Here is a 16,287-nt window from a genome sequence, read left to right as displayed (position 1 = left end):
CTTCCCCCTGATCAATCATTCCAATCCCAGGTACCTGGATGGCTATCAACCTGAGGTTCTAGGGAGTTGCAGCACAGTGAAATGACTGCTGGCTCTGGAGTCAGAAGGCCTAGATTCAAATCCTGCCTCTGACACTCATGCCCTGTGTGACCTGGGGCAAGTTACTGTATCTTCCCAAGCCTCAGTTTCCTTGTCTGTAAAATGAGAAGTTTGGACTAGATGGCCCCCAATGTTCTTTCCAACTCTAGATCTATGATCATGTGCACTTCAGCCAAAAGGCTCAATGAGGCCTGGTGGGTGCATGCCATTACCCTCTGCCCCATCCCTAATAAAGAAGATTCACTGTGGCCATCTTCTACTGGAATGAGAGTGAATGAAGGCTTGCTATGCCCCTTCCAAAAGGTTGCCAACATCTGACAGAGAGTCTCAGGAAATGTCAAATGGCTCTGATAGAGAACAGTCAGGGGAGGTCTCTAATTATTTTCATCAACCCATCAAGATATGCTCATTAAACTCCCATGAAACCTTTGTGCACCATAGAAACCATAGAAATATTGTTGTTGCACAAGTGATTTTGAAATTTCTACAATGTGAGTAGTCTCTTTCTACCCTATTAACTCCTTGGATTGAATGAGTGGCAGCCTTGAGACTTACAAATTAATTTGATTTAGAAGATATACTAATGATAATAATAAATATAAAATAATACCTTACATTTACAAAGCCCTTTATAATTTACAACGTATTTTCCTATCCATTATCTCACTGAATTCTCCCAGAAACCCTGGGAGGTAGTGAGAGCAGATATTATCTTCACTTTTTGAAAGTGATGATGGTACTGAAGCTGAGAGAAACAAAATTATTTACTTAAGATCACACTGTGCTAGAATCAGGACAAGAATCGACTTTGCTCCAAAACCTTTTCTATGACGCTGCATTGTTGCCAATATTTTTGTCGTTAACAACAACAACAACAACAATAGCATGTACAATGGAGTATATCTTAGTAAATAATGCAGAAAGGCTGTTGATCTAAACCCAAGCAGTAAGTGTCCTTCCATGTCCTTGGTTTTTATGGTAGTGCCAGGCACTATGCTGAGTGCTTTACAAGTATTACCTCATTTGATCCTCACAATAACTCAGGTAGGTAGATGGTGTCATTATCCCCATTTTGCAGTCAAGAAACTGAGGCAGGTCAACTTACCAGGGTAACACAGCTATTAAGTATCTGAAGCCAGGCTTGAATTTAGGTGTTTCCGATCATAGGTCCAGCATGCCATCCACTGCACTTACATACCTGCCTCTCTTATCTATTTAGCTCTCTGTAAGTGATTCAGAGCTGAGCTCATTCACCTTTCAAGCCTCCTCTGACATCAGCCATCACCTTTATTCTGATGACCTGTTCAGTTATTTCAGTCTTGTCTGACTCTCCATAATTCCATTTGGGGTTTTCTTGGCAAAGGTATAGAGTGGTTTGTCATTTCCTTCTCTGGCTCATTTTACAGATGAGGAAAGTGAGGCAAACAGGGTTAAGTGACTTGCCTGGGGTTGCACACCTAGTATGTGTCTGACATCAGATTTGAATACAGGATGATGAATCTTCCTGACTTCAGTCCTAACACTCTATGTACGATGGTACCCCCTACATGACTACCAGATTAATATAGCTCCAGTCCTGATGTCTCACCTATATCACACTCCCACAAACTATAGGACATCTTCACTTGAACATTCTGGCATTGTCTCCACTTTAATATTGGAAAGCTCTGGACTGGTAACAGGGGACCTGTGGTGTGGTCCCAGTTCAGTCACTGTGTGACTCAGGGATGGAAGATCCAAGTTCAAATCCTGGTTCTGTCAATAATCAGTTGTGTTGAGCCCGGTTTATATCTCTGGGTCCCAGTTTTCTTATTTTTCAAGTGGGAGGGAGGAGGGATTGAATTATGTGATTCCTAAGCTCCCCTCCTGTTCTAATATATTACAAAAATTTGGTGATCCCAAACTAAACCATAATCATTTCTGGCAAACCTCTCTGCCCCACATCCCTGTCTGTTGCCTTGTCCCGTCAGTCACAACTCTTCAATTTTGGTGTCTTATACTACCATACCATCATTTCTCTTTCATTCCTGTGGGCTAGAAACTCTGGTGCCATATTTGTTTATCTCTCCTTCCTCCAATTTTTTTTTCTTTTTTCAGGGCAATGGGGGTTAAGTGACTTGCCCAGGGTCACACAGCTAGTAAGTGTCAAGTGTCTGAGGCCAGATTCGAACTCAGGTCCTCCTGAATCCAAGGCTGGTGCTTTATCCACTGCTCCACCTAGCTATCCCCCCAATTTGTTTTCTATTCCTGTTGTTCATTCCTTTGAAATTTCTCCAGATTCACATGTTCCTCTCCACTTTCTCTTCCAGGCCCCCATCTCCTCACACTTATATTACTACAGTAGTTTCTTGGCTAATACCCATGCCTTATCTCTTCCTTGATTTCATCATGGACACCAAGTTTTTCAATATTCTCAAGGACCTGGAATCTCATCACAATGCCTAATCATGCCACCAGAACAAATTGTGACTCTCCAATACCTTAGTAGATGGCTGCATGAATTACTGTAGTCAAATAGTTCACTCCCTGGTAGTCAATAATTGTGTGACAAGCCTCTTCAAATTTAAGAAGGCCAGTTCTTGCATGACCATTTGTCACTCATACTTAAAGCTTCCCAAGCTTGGTATCACTTGCCAAAGCTTGTGCCCCATTAGCAGAACTTTGAGAATCCAGAGTCACCTTCCTCCCCAACCTCTTTCCCTCTCCCCTCCCCACTGTCCCTCACCATAGGACTAAACTTCCTAAAACTCAGCTTTCACTACTACCTATGATGCTTCTTCTTCTTCTTCTTCTTCTTCTTCTTCTTCTTCTTCTTCTTCTTCTTCTTCTTCTTCTTCTTCTTCTTCTTCTTCTTCTTCTTCTTCTGCTGGGCAATGGGGGTTAAGTGACTTGCCCAGGGTCACACAGCTAGTAAGTGTCAAGTGTCTGAGGTCGGATTTGAACTCAGGTCCTCCTGAATCCAGGGCCGGTGCTTTATCCGCTGCGCCACCTAGCTGCCCCCTATAGTCATGCTTCTTAACATCCATCATATCTTGCTGTTACAGAAGACCCTGACTGCACATTAAATCCAGACTCTTTTGCTTGCTTGGTTTTCTACCCACCCAACCATGGTGCCGGTATCATACACCATTTATATTAGTTAGCAGGGTCTCCTCACTATCTTCCCCATGATCAGTCCTCATTCCTATCTTCTTGCCTTTTTTTCCCCCAGCCTCTTCTACCTATTTGGAATGATCTTTCTTGTCCTCTGTCTCCAGCAACACAAGTCTACTTGGCTGGGTAGACTAGGGTATGGCCTTAGGCAAAACCATGGAATAGATAAGGTTGTCTTGAGGACCTTCAGATACCTCTGTGGAAATTTATTTTGGTTTGGGGACCTTGCCTTTGGACTGAGATTAAAAAATCTTGGGCTCGCTGAATGAACCATACTATTTCTTTTGTTTTTGGTGCTGTTATTTTTTCTATTTTGAGGTTTTTCATCATTGCTCTGATTTTTCTCTTATAACATGACTAATGCAGAAATAGGATTCATGTTATTATGTATATATATATATATAACCTATATCAGATTACCTGCTGTCTAGGGGAGGGGGGAGGGAGGGAGAAAAATCTGAAATTGGAAAGCTTGTATAAACAAAAGTTGAGAACTATCTTTACATGTAACGGGAAAAAATACTTTATTAATTAAGAAAAAAAGAATAATGTATGAAAATTTGAAAAATGAATGTTAGACTTGTTCTTATACATAATTGGGAGGAAAATAAAATATTAAATTTTTAAAAGAAAAAAAACAACTTTGGGCTCTCAGGGGTTTTTTCTGTGTGGGAGGAGCTAGTGCCCCTCCCCCTCCACTTCAGCTGAGCCAAAAAGCCCTGGGGGCTTTTCAGGTCATACGGCTGGGGGAAAAAAAAGTCCCAGCTCCCTACACCCTGAGGGGAGCTGCCCCAGAGATCCCAGGTTTGTCCTGCCAGGCCCTAGCGTAGCCTGTGCATAGGTCCCAGGTGCACAGCAGGGGGCATGGGCCCCTCGAGCCCCACTGGGCACAGCCCTAGTGCAGCCGTCGGATTAATTTGGCATGTGCGGGGTGGGGGGGGGCGCACAGGGCCCGAGGTTTGAGGGGGAGAAGGAACATATATACAGGGGAGAAGACAGTGAAAGAGGGGCAGATGATAGAGGAGGTTGGAGAAAGCAAGAAAGGGCTAAGATACAGAGATGCTAGAGATGCCAGGGGGTTGGCAACAGAGGTGAGGACGCTAAGGGGCTTTCAGGGGGATCGACAAAGTGAAAGGGGCTTGGAGTTAGAAGCAAGGAGCAGAGCGGTGAAAGCAGAGTTGGAGTGAAGGAGTGAAAGTTGGAGAAAGCTGGAGCATACCCTAAGGCAAGAGGTGGCAATGGTCCTTATTATATTAAAAGCAGACAGGTTGTATAATTTGCATTTCTTAACCCTTATATCTTACATTTATTTTTATAAATAAATTCTGCTTTGATTATTTAATTAAGAGGCTTCTTTTGTTTTGTTTTGTTTTGCAGGGCAATGAGTGTTAAGTGACTTGCCCAGGGTCACACAGCTAGTGTGAAGTGTCTGAGGTCAGATTTGAACTCAGGTCCTCCTGAATCCAGGGCTGGTGCTTTATCCCCTGTGCTACCTAGCTGCCCCCCCCCAATTAAGAGGCTTCTTAATTGTTTGCTTATAAATTCTGGGAGTGGAGCAGTGTGGAGAAATTTTATAAATGGCCCACACTAAATTAACAGCAGTCAGATAGCCAGCCAGTCAAAAGTCCCCAGGTTAGTCCTCTAGTAAGATTAGTCACCCCAAATTAGGTCGTAGTTAGTATAAAATATTTTTACACCTCATTCTGACTCCCCTTCTCCCTCAGTGGTATCAAACTTGAGACAGGCATGATACAGTGGAAAACATCCTGGATTTGGACTCGAAAGATCTGGGTTCAATACCCCGCTCTTCCATTTGCTACCTACATAATCTTGAGCAAGGAATATAACCCTTCTGGGATTCAGTCTTCATATGTATACTAGGTAACCTTTTAGACCTAAATCTCAGATGAAGTGACTACTTATTACTTTTCTTTTCCTATCATATTAAAACCTACTAAAAAAAAAAACTACTGAAGATCAGTTACCTGGTTTGTTATGAGTTAGGCATAGATACAGGGAAGCTGGGTGGCAAAGTGGATAAAGCATCAGCCCTGGAGTCAGGAGGACCTGTGTTCAAATCCAGCTTCAGACATTTACAAGCTATGCTATTCTGGGCAAGTCACAACCTCCAAAAAAAGAAAATGAAAGAGTTAGTTATTCATGTGGCTCTGATTTATATGAAGCAAAAAAAATCCTTTCTCTGCTCCAAATAATAACAGTTATGATGATGATAAGTAGAATTTATATAACACTCTAAGTTTTGAAAAGCACTTTACAAATATTGAATCATTTGATCCTCACAACAAGCCTGTAAGGTAGGTGCTACCATGATCCCCATTTTACACATGAGGAAACTGAGGCAGCTGGAAGGCTAAGTGATTTGTCCAGGGTCACCCGGATAGCAAGTGTCTCATTATGGGTTTGACCAGTTCTTCCTGACGCTGTCCAGTGCTCTATCCAATGTGTCACCTAGTTATAGCCACCAATTTGGCACTTCCATTGTAGAGTGACCAGGGACCTACTTGCTTTGCAATTAACAAAATATGCTTTGAACCTCCATACTTTGAGCTGGGAAACTGGCTGGAGCTTTGGAGTAGACATCCTTTTATATGATTTCCCTATCTACACATGGTTTAACTCTACTTTTTTCTAATGGCTGACTGGGCACCTGGGAAATTCATTTCAGAACGTTTACTTTCCCAAACTTTAGGAAAGACAAGAAACTATAGTTCAAAACCTGCTATATCAATAGGGTTTAAAAAGCCCCATGGTCATTACTGATGCAAACCCTGTCAAGTCTCCATTCAGGATATTGACTGTGCCCAGTGTAACCACAAGCTATAGCAATTCCTTCTGCCAGAAACAACAATAATATTCATGAAAATAATTATCTGAACTGATGGGAACTGGTGTTTTGCTGTCATCTCAAATCTACTATCAGTGTTGGGTACATGATTAAGTATTCCTAGATTTAATCCACTTTAATATCTTGAGTATTTGACTCCTGGGGCCGCAGAGTGAAATCTGATCAATAATACTGCACACATGCCAAGGTCCAAGCAAGGAAAGACTATTTCAGCCATGTGGAAGCCACAGCCTTATTAAGGGAGCATTTATTGCTGAGAGAGGTGAGTTTTAAAAGCCCCATTTGGGGATTCACTTGGCCCTGACTCTTTTGGAGTTTAGAACCTAAGAGAAAAAAAGGAAGCAGGCAGTGGGAAAATGGGTCCAAGTAGTGATTTCTTTCCTTGACCTTTTTAAAACATCAAAATAAACAGTTATTTTTATTTAAAAGACAAATACTCTGGGGTCTATTCAGGTGTAACTTATTTTTATTAAATTTTTTATTTATTGACTCCAAGAAAAAAAAATGTCCTGAATGAATGGATGAATTTTCTAGAAGTTTTTTTTTTTTTAAGATTTGGGACAGGAATTCATTAACTCACTTATTCATTCAGTGAATAAATCCATTCAGCAGAACTCTATGACTTCAGTACCCATGTCTCAGCACCATGGTTTTCACACAGCAGAGGCTTCATAAATATTTTTGGGGGGAGGGGCAGCTAAGTGGCACAGTGGATAGAGCACTGGCCCTGGATTCAGGAAGACCTGAGTTCAAATCTGGCCCCAGACACTTGACACTTACTAGCTGTGTGACCCTGGGCAAGTCACTTAGCCCTCATTGCCCTGCAAAAAAAAAATTGTTGGGTGAATGTATGAATTCAGCAAGATGTTCCTCTTTAAAAAAGGTGGTGTATTTAAAGGCCAAGAAAATGAATTCTCTGGCACATCCCAGTCATATCCTTGTTTCCATCCAATTTGGTTATGAGCCAGCATGAGGCATGCTAACAAAGAGAAGATCATGGATTTGGTTTTTCATGAGGGTCATCTGGCTTTGCTCTGTTCCAAAGGTTGCACCTTTGCTCCATTCTGGCCTCTTGATTGTGGTTATGAAGGAAGGGGAAAAAGAGTTTGGGTGGCCCAGAGTCTACCACATTGCCAGGACCAGGACATCACCTCACCCCCTTCCCTGGGAAGAAAAGATTTCATGCCCCATGGTCCTCCACTAAAATCCTCCTGCATCTTATCAGGATGTGGAAGTGGCTCTGAGTTCCTAAAGGTTATGGCAAGGGATCAAAGATCTGGCAAATTACAGTTAAGTGGGAAAGGCTTTGAGAATAGGTGTTGAAATAGTTTGCATGTCTAAGTACCAGCTCTGCCATAGGGTGAACTTTGCAATTATTCAACCAATTAATTAAGTCTATCTATCTGTCTGGTGTCTGTCTGTCTATCTAGCAATAGTCACTTACAAGAGTCTCTGGTTGTGATCAGTACAGGCAGAGTGACAACACTGCTGAAGTCAGTGTACCCTTTAGTAGTACTATCTAGGCATTTCTTAGAAATGCTTCAGAACAGCTCACTTGGGCACAGTAGCCAATGGGATCAAACAAAATGATTTTCAGGGGTCCTAAAATTCATCTCATATTCTGATATCAGACTTCTTGAATATTTAATTGCTTTGTAGATGACTGTATTCCAGGAAAACTATCTTGCCCGCCCTTCCCCCTTCACCCTTTCTCCACTACTCCCCTTTCCTATTCTCTAGCAGTATTCCCTATGAACTCTAGGACCAGGTCTCTAAACACACATTCCTCCTTTTGTTCTTGGTTAAGGGGAATGACTATTTCCTCTCCCTTTGGAATGTAAATCCCAAGGAGAGGAAGTTTATTACATCACTCAGGCTCCTAACAAGGGCCTATACCTTTAGGATGAGGCATGTGAACCCCTAAAGATAGAGCTTTTTTCACTTAAATATTCTACCTCCTATAGACCATAAGGCAGGAGCTATATCATATATCTTTGTATCTCCACCACCTAGTGCAGTGACTCACATATAGTAAGGACTCAATAATTATTTGCTGTTTGATTGCTTGGTAATGATCTTAGATGAAAGAGCATTGCTTAAAATTTTGGACTCAGAGTCAAAGTGTTAGAGGCTAGAATTCATTAGCAAAGGAGGTGGGGGTGGGGGAGGTGAGGAGGCACTATATAGGACACATACCTATCTGAGTTGACTTCTAGTTGCTGAGCTTGTTTAAGTCAAAATAAGGTATTCTCTAGCCCCTGGAGTTTGTAAGAAGAAAGGTAAAAGCAACTGGCCCTGGGGGCAGCTAGGTGGTGCAGTGGATAAAGCATCGGCCCTGGATTCAGGAGGACCTGAGTTCAAATCCAACCTCAGACACTGGACACTTGACCGTGTGACCCTAGGCAAGTCACTTAACCCTCATTGCCCCAGAAGGGGGAAAAAAGAAAAGAAAAGCAACTGGCCCCTGGGTGTGGTGAAGGTAGGAGCTATCGTTTGCCCTTCATTTTTTGAGGGCTGATGACATTTCAGAGTGATGTTTTTATTTAAGGGAGGCAGAGCTACACAAAATCATCAGCCTAACTCTCTTGGAATCCAGTGGCAAGACAAAAGTCAAAACAGCTGGCAACAGCCTGGGATGCAGTGGATGACCTTGCCATCTTTGATGTCTGATCAAGCGCTAAGCACCTGCTTCAACTCCCTTCATGGCCATTGGAACAAATTGTTCTCATCTGTCCATTCCACTGGGTGAAGTCTTCATATACTTGGGGTAGACACCCCCCTAACTTACCTCTCAACCTGGTATAACCCGTCAAGATGGTTTGCCAGGGTGTGGCTGCTGCATATGCTACCCCTTCTTGGAGCCCCAGGTGAGAGCTGGATGACAGGTGGATACCAAAGGTGGATGAGCAGCCTTGAAGCCTTTACACCAGAGGTGCTAGTACTCCTTGAGCACTCCATACACCCCAAGTGGATTGAGAGCTAGTGTGGTGGTGACTGGTGATTTTTGAAGAACAAGATGGGGAGAGGGAGTCATGTGGAGTACAGCTGGTTTAGCCTGAGTGAGGGAGGAAGGAGTGCTGGGAGCTTGGAAGTCCCATTTGTGTAAGGGTGTGAAGACAGAGAGAGCAAGTAAGAGAGTGTGAGTTGAGATATTGAGTTGGTGTATACAACAGATAAATACAAAGTAAATTTGGTTTTGCAGGGAACCATTAATGGATTCCAAGAGGCAGAAGTCTATATTTCATCCTAGAGGGAACAGGGGCCTACTGAAGCATCTGGAACAGGAATTACCCTCAGATTTGTACTTTAGGAAGCTTAGTTTGACAGCTATGTGGAGGGTGAATTAGAGGAAAAAGACTGGAGGGAGGAAGATCATTTAGGAGATGACTGCATTAGTCTAGGGAACAGATGATAGGGGCCCAAACAGGGGGTATGGGCCACGTAAGTGGAGATGTTGAGGAGGTAGAATTGATAAGACTTGGCATTTAAGTGGGCATAGGAAGATTGAAGAGTTGTGGATAATGTGGAGATTGAGAACCAATGTTGCTAGAAGGATGGTGGTTCTCTTGATAGAAAATTGTTGTTTGTCCTATATTCTGAAAGACATCAGGGTGATGTCATGACTTGCAGTGAATTTAAGTGAGGAAGGGCTGTGCAAAGTCACCAGCCTCACTCTGTCCTCCAGAGCCATCTGGGTCCAGTGGCAAGATATATATCAGGATGACTAGAGATGGCCCTGGATGTTTTTAAGACAATTGGGTTAAGTGACTTGCCCAGGGTCACACAGCTAGTAAGTGTTTGGGGGCAGATTTGAACTCAGGTCCTCCTAACTTCAGAGCCAGTGCTCTATCCACTGCACCACCTAGCTGCCCCTCTTGATAGAAAAAGGGAACTTAGGAACAGAGATGAGTCTAAGCTATAGGCATTCTTAACATGGGTCCATGAACTTGGCTTTTTCAAAATATTTTTGATAACTGTGTTTCAATATAATTGGTTTTCTTTGTAATCCTCTATATCTTATTTTATGCATTTAAGACCTTATTTGGATATTAATAGACTTCACCAGACTGCCAAAAGTTTGCTGTGGGTCTGAGGCTCAGGAGAATCATGTAGTCTGGATATATAGGTGTAGGAGTTATCAACAGAGAAATAACAATTGAGCCCATGGGCACTGATGAGATCATCATGGGAGAGTGTAGAGAGAGAACAGAAGGAGGCCCAGTATAGAGTCTTGGAAGGGGCATCTACAAGGGAAAGAGGATGGAACATGAATGATGAAACTGCAAAGATAACTGAGAAGGAATTAAGAGAAAACAGTGTCCCAAAACCCAGGGAGAAGAAAGAATTTAGGTAGAGAAAGCAATCAATCACATCAAATGAGAAGACATCAAGTAGGGTGAGAACATAGAAAAAAGGGCCATTGGATTCAGCCATTAAGAGATCTTTAGGAATCTTTGTGAGAACAGTTTCAGAGAACAATTTCAGTCAAGTGGAGGGGACTGAAATCAGACTGCAAAGAGATGTGAACAGGAGGAGAGAAAGTGAAAACAATGAGTATCCATAGGTATTCCTAGGAGTCTGTCTGTGAAAGGGAGTATATAGGATGACAATAAGTTAAGTTAAAAGTGTGGTTTGGTTTGGTTTTTTAAAGATGGAAAAAATCTGGGTGTGCTCATAGACATCAGGGAAGGAGCTAGTAGATAATGTGAACTTGAAAATTTGGGAGAGAGGAAATGATTGAAAAAGCTAGTTTGCAGAAGAGATGAGAGGGGATGAGTTCAAGGGCACAAGTAGAGTGGTTAACCTTGGCAAGAAGAAGGACCACTTCTTTTACCCTGAAGTGAAAGAGGAGAGATGGGGAATGTTGTTGTGGTCTTCATAATAATAATAAAAATAGTAATTTCAAAGTTTGTAAAGCACTTTACATACATTGTCTTATTTGATCTTCACAACAGCACTTAACACAGTGCCTTGTACATGGTAGGTACTTAATAAATGTTTATTGACTGACTAACAAGAGTTCAGCAAGATATTACAGGTATTGCTTCCGCCAGTTTACAGATAAGAACTTGATGCTAAGAGGTTAAATAATTTGCTCAGGGTCACACAGAGAGTAAATAGCACGAAACCCAGGTCTTCTTGACTCCAAGTCCAGCATTTTCTCAACTATGCAAGAGAATTTGCTCAGGATGCACAAAGGAACCTGTGGTTCTAGGTAATACTTCACTTGGTGTGGCAATGTGACTGTTAGTAGGAAGTCCCAAGCACAATGCTGGAAAAGGGGAAATAAGGCATGATTCCATTTTTACTTTTTTTCTTGAAGGTTTGAAGCCATGCAAACATAGATATTTGCCTCAAATAACCGGGCCTATGGATAAACCACCCCATCTCCTTATTTATTTTTTCACTAAAAGAATACACACAGACTAAGTTCTTATTTCTCTTGACAAAATGAGACACAAACATTCCCCTTTCCTTGCTTCTTCTTCATGGGACACTTTTCCAGGCTATAGACTGTCCCAGCATCAAAACTTTCACAGAGGCCCCAAACTTTCATATTACAGCATCTCTAAATATTAACAAATTACACTAGCAAACAAGACCATATGATGCTTTTCAAAGGCTTTAAAGAGGCTGGCTAATTAATTGCCTTAACACTCTGAACCTCAGGGATGCCTACTCATTTTGCTCTAGGCAAGGCAAAATCCTTCTTCCTTTCTATGCTATCTCCAAATACCTTGGGTGTGTGTGTGAAACCCCAAATTTCCTCCCTTCAATTAATTGTAATTAATTTTAATTATATATGTACAGATTTGTGTATATTTATCCATACACACTTTTTTTTTGAAGAAGAAGAAAAAGAAGAAAGAATAGCATTTCCAAAAGGGGACAATTACCAACATAGCTGCCTGACATCTAGCCAAGAGACTGTAAGCATCATGAGGGCAAGGACCAAGTCTCATTGAAACTTTGTATTGTTTCCGTCATCTAGCACAGAGCTCTGTCCACAATAGCTATTTAATAAATGCTGGTTAAATTGAATTCACTGCCTTGCATTTTCATAAGTCAATTTTTGTGTATGTGTCTCCCCCATTAGACTAGAAGCCCCTGCAGGGCAGGACTGTTTCCTCCTTTGGCTGAATCCCCTTTAGCCTCTAACACAGAGCAGGGCACAGAGTAGATTATCCATCAATCACTGGTAACTTGAATTGAACTTGACATTCCCACTAAAGATTATGTCCTGCTTTCACCACCTGGCCTCAAGCCTCCCAAACTGGGAAAACTGGACTTCTTGGCCACCTCCCTTCTAGTAACAACCAGGTTCTGGAAAGTGTTTCTAACTGGGCCACCCCCCCCTCCCAGCCACCACTCTCTTCTCCTCCCATTTGCCATCTCTAAAGTTATGCTAAAATTAAGCCCCAAATTGACCTTCCATCAAATAAACTCTTGATTTGGTGTCAAGCTCCTATTTCCATTAGTGCCCCTCTCTGTCATGGTCAATGCTGATTTGTATCTCAGCATTATTGAGTCTGAGAGCTGATTATTTATGAGCCATTACAGACCATCCTGAGACATAGGGCCCTTTTAAACATCCTCTGCATATGCTGCAGTTTTCTCTCTCCTCTTGGGTGTTTCTTTCCCCCACTTAATTCACATACAGCCCATGTAATTGAAGTCTAGAGAGGTATTATTTGAGTGGCTCTGAAGATGGTGCCAGGGCTGAGACCACCCACCTCATTTCCCCTCCCTAGGCAACTGCCTTATTGCTTAAAACAAGTCAGACCTGTTGGCATCTGCAAAGCAGACCCATTTACCATCTGTCTTTGGGCCTTGGCCCTGGTGACTTGTAAACGATCATGTCATGTCTTGTATTCTTGCTGAGGTGGCTCTGGACAAAGGCCTGTTTGGAACAAACTTTGAATCCGTGGACCAAGTGGGCTTCCCTATGGGGAAGTTAAACATACTTATTCATGACGGCAAATGAATTATAAGGAAACAGGGTTCTGTGTGGCTTATCTTGTGTTGTCTATCTCTCTATATCTCTCTTTTTGTCTCTGTGTGTATCTCTCACTCGCAATTTAGGAAGCATTTAGTAGACACCTATTGAGGGCAGAGCTCTGTGCTAGGTGTTGGGAGACATACATAAGACCTAAGGCTTCTGGTGCTTAAGGCTTCCTGGCTATGTGTCAGGAAGACATGTCAGTGAATCTTTTGGAATTGCTATTCTTTGTTTCTTCAAAAAAAGTGAGTATGGGTATGATATGAAAAAAACATGTGCGTGAATAATTAAAGCAAATTTAATCTTGCTTTTTTCCTTCTTTCTTTCTCTTTTTCTGCCTCTCTCCTTTTCCTTCTTTCTTTGTCTCTCCACTCTCCCTACCTTCCCAGCAATTGTTTGGCATTCAATTTACAAAGATAACTCAGAGCCATCTGGAGATGCTGGATTAACCTGACTGACATATGCTAAGGTACCCGGGATAGAAATGTTGGGCAAAGGGACCAATTTGTTAATTTAATTAAATCTCAAGTAACTGAAAACTCAGCAGGATCTCTGTGAAGCCTATTAACTGCTCTGAGTGTCATTAACCTCTGGGGTTGGGCTCCGCAGAGGGACAGACCTATGTGCTCTAAGCTGGGCTTCTAAATTCAATGGGAATATGATCCCAATGTTGCAAGGTCCCCTTTTCTACTCTAGAGTCAGTGTCCATTTCTGCCCAAAAAGGAGCTGTGCCCACCTGGCATATGTGCTTGTAACACATGCTACTAGAAATTGTGGGGAAGATCCTAGGTTGTAGGTTTAAGCCTCAGTGTAGAGGTCATGCATAGTAGTGAAGAGACAACACTACTGCATTGCTCTGTTGGTTAGAATCTAATCCAATGACTCCAAGGTCATGGGTTTGGGTCTCTTCCCTGTGACATTCCCATTGACTGACTGCCCCCAATGATCCCAAACAGAGGTTTCATAAAATAGGGGAATCATCAGAAGGGGAGGAGAGAGGGGCAGCTAGGTGGCACAGTGGATAGAGCACTGGCCCTGGATTGAGGAGGACTTGAGTTCAAATCCAGCTTCAGGCACTTGACACTTACTAGCTATGTGACTCTGGGCAAGTCACTTAACCCTCATTGCCCTGCAAAAAAAAAAAAGAGATAGAGAGACAGAGAGAGAGAGAGAGAGAGAGAGAGAGAGAGAGAGAGAGAGAGAGAGAGAGAGAGAACACCATATATTATTTGACAGACATTTAATGAGTACCTAATAGGTACAAAGCCCTGAACTAGGCAGTTGTTGTTCAGTTGTTCAGTCTTGTCCTCCTCTTCCTGACTCCATGGACTATAGCACACCAGGTCCTTCTCTCCTTCACTATCTCCCAAAGTCTGTCCAAGCTCATGTTCATTGCTTCCATGACACTATCTATCCCCCTCATCCTTTACCATCCCCTTTTCCTTTTGACTTCCATCTTTCCCGACTTCAGGGTCTTTTCCAATGGGTCCCATCTTCTCATTATATGGCCAAAGTATTTAAACTTCAGCTTCAGTATTTCACCCTCCAAGGAATCATCTGATTTAATTTCTTTAAGTATTGATTGGTTTGATCTCCTTGCTGTCCCAGGGAATCTCAAAAATCTTGTCCAGCACTGCAACTCAAAATCGTCAACTCCGTGGTGCTCGGCTAGGCTTTCCTTATAGTCTCACAACTCTCACAGTCATACATTTCTACTGAAAAAAAAAAAACCCAACCCATAGCTTTGACTATATGGACTGTTGTCAGTAAGGTGATGTCTCTGCTTTTTAGTATGCTGTCCAGATTTGCCATAGCTTTCCTTCTGAAGAGCAAGGATCTTTTTATTCCCTGGCTGCGGCCGATGGCTGCAATGATCTTTGTGCCCAAGAATATGAAATCTGATACTGCTTCCATTTCTTTCTTTTTTTGTTTTGTTTTATTTATTTGTTTTTATCTATCTATTTTTTTAAATTTATTTTTTTAGTGAGGTAGTTGGGGTTAAGTGACTTGCCCAGGGTCACACAGCTTATTTATTTATTTTTAATCGTAAAAGTATTTTATTATTTTCTAGTTACATGTAGAGAAAGTTTTCAACATACTGCTTCCATTTCTTCTCCCTTTATTTGCAAGAAAGTAATGGGGCTAGTTGCCAAGTTCTTAGTTGGTTTTTTTTTTAATGTTAAACTCTGAGCTGGCTTGTATACTCTCCTCTTTCACCTTCATCAAGAAGCTTCTTAACTCCTCTTCACTTTCTGCCATCAGAGTGGTAGCATTTGTGTAACTGAGATTGTCGATATTTCTCCAGGCAACCTGCTTTTAATTTAGCCAGCCTGGCATTTCCTATGATGTACTTTGCATCCAAGTTGATAAATAAAGTGACAGTAATACAGCCGCGTCATACTCTTTTTCCAAAATGATCTCTATTCAGATCCAAGGCACTGGGTAGGAGGAAAGATATTTATTAAGCTATGGTTTCTATTCTCCAGGAGAGAAAAAAAGCCACGTGCACAAGATAAGAAAGGTATGTATAGACAGCAAGTGCTATGGGAGGGAAGGAGAGATTGCTGTGGGCTGGGTTGAGTAGGGAAGTTTTCTTAGAAAGATTTGGGCTGGGGACTGAAGGATAAAATTTCAATACATAAAGAGGAAGGAAAGAATATGTCAGATGGATTAAGTAGCATGAGGAAAGATTTGGAAATGAGAATGCTTTCAAGGTTCAAAACATGAACAGACCCATTATGGGTTAGTAGAATCAGGTGGGACTCACACATGAGCCACTCATAGAAAGTAACAAATAATACCCCATAAGAAGCAAACCTACCTTTTTACTATCCCCATGACTCACAGTACTTTCCTGGGTGGGGTTCCATTTAGAATCTGTTAGGGTTTGTTCTCATGTATCAGAACGCCCCTTCAGGCCCTTCCGTCAGTGTCATGCTGCTTGCCTCCTGCTGCTCTCCTATGCTCCCAATAGATTTTGTCTGATCATTGCTCCTCATTGTTGCTCCCATCTATTGCCCTTTATTTTTCTTGCCTCTTGTTATGCTTTGATGTTTTCTGTAGTGCAACACTCACATGATTTTTGGGGGTGGGGGTGGGGCTATGAGGGTTAAGTGACTTACCCAGGGTCACACAGCTAGTAAATGTCAAGTGTCTGAGGTTGGATTTA

The sequence above is a fragment of the Dromiciops gliroides genome, chromosome 1 (genome assembly GCF_019393635.1).
Source record: "Dromiciops gliroides isolate mDroGli1 chromosome 1, mDroGli1.pri, whole genome shotgun sequence".
NCBI lineage: Eukaryota > Metazoa > Chordata > Mammalia > Microbiotheria > Microbiotheriidae > Dromiciops > Dromiciops gliroides.
Note: the sequence above shows the minus strand (reverse complement) of the source record.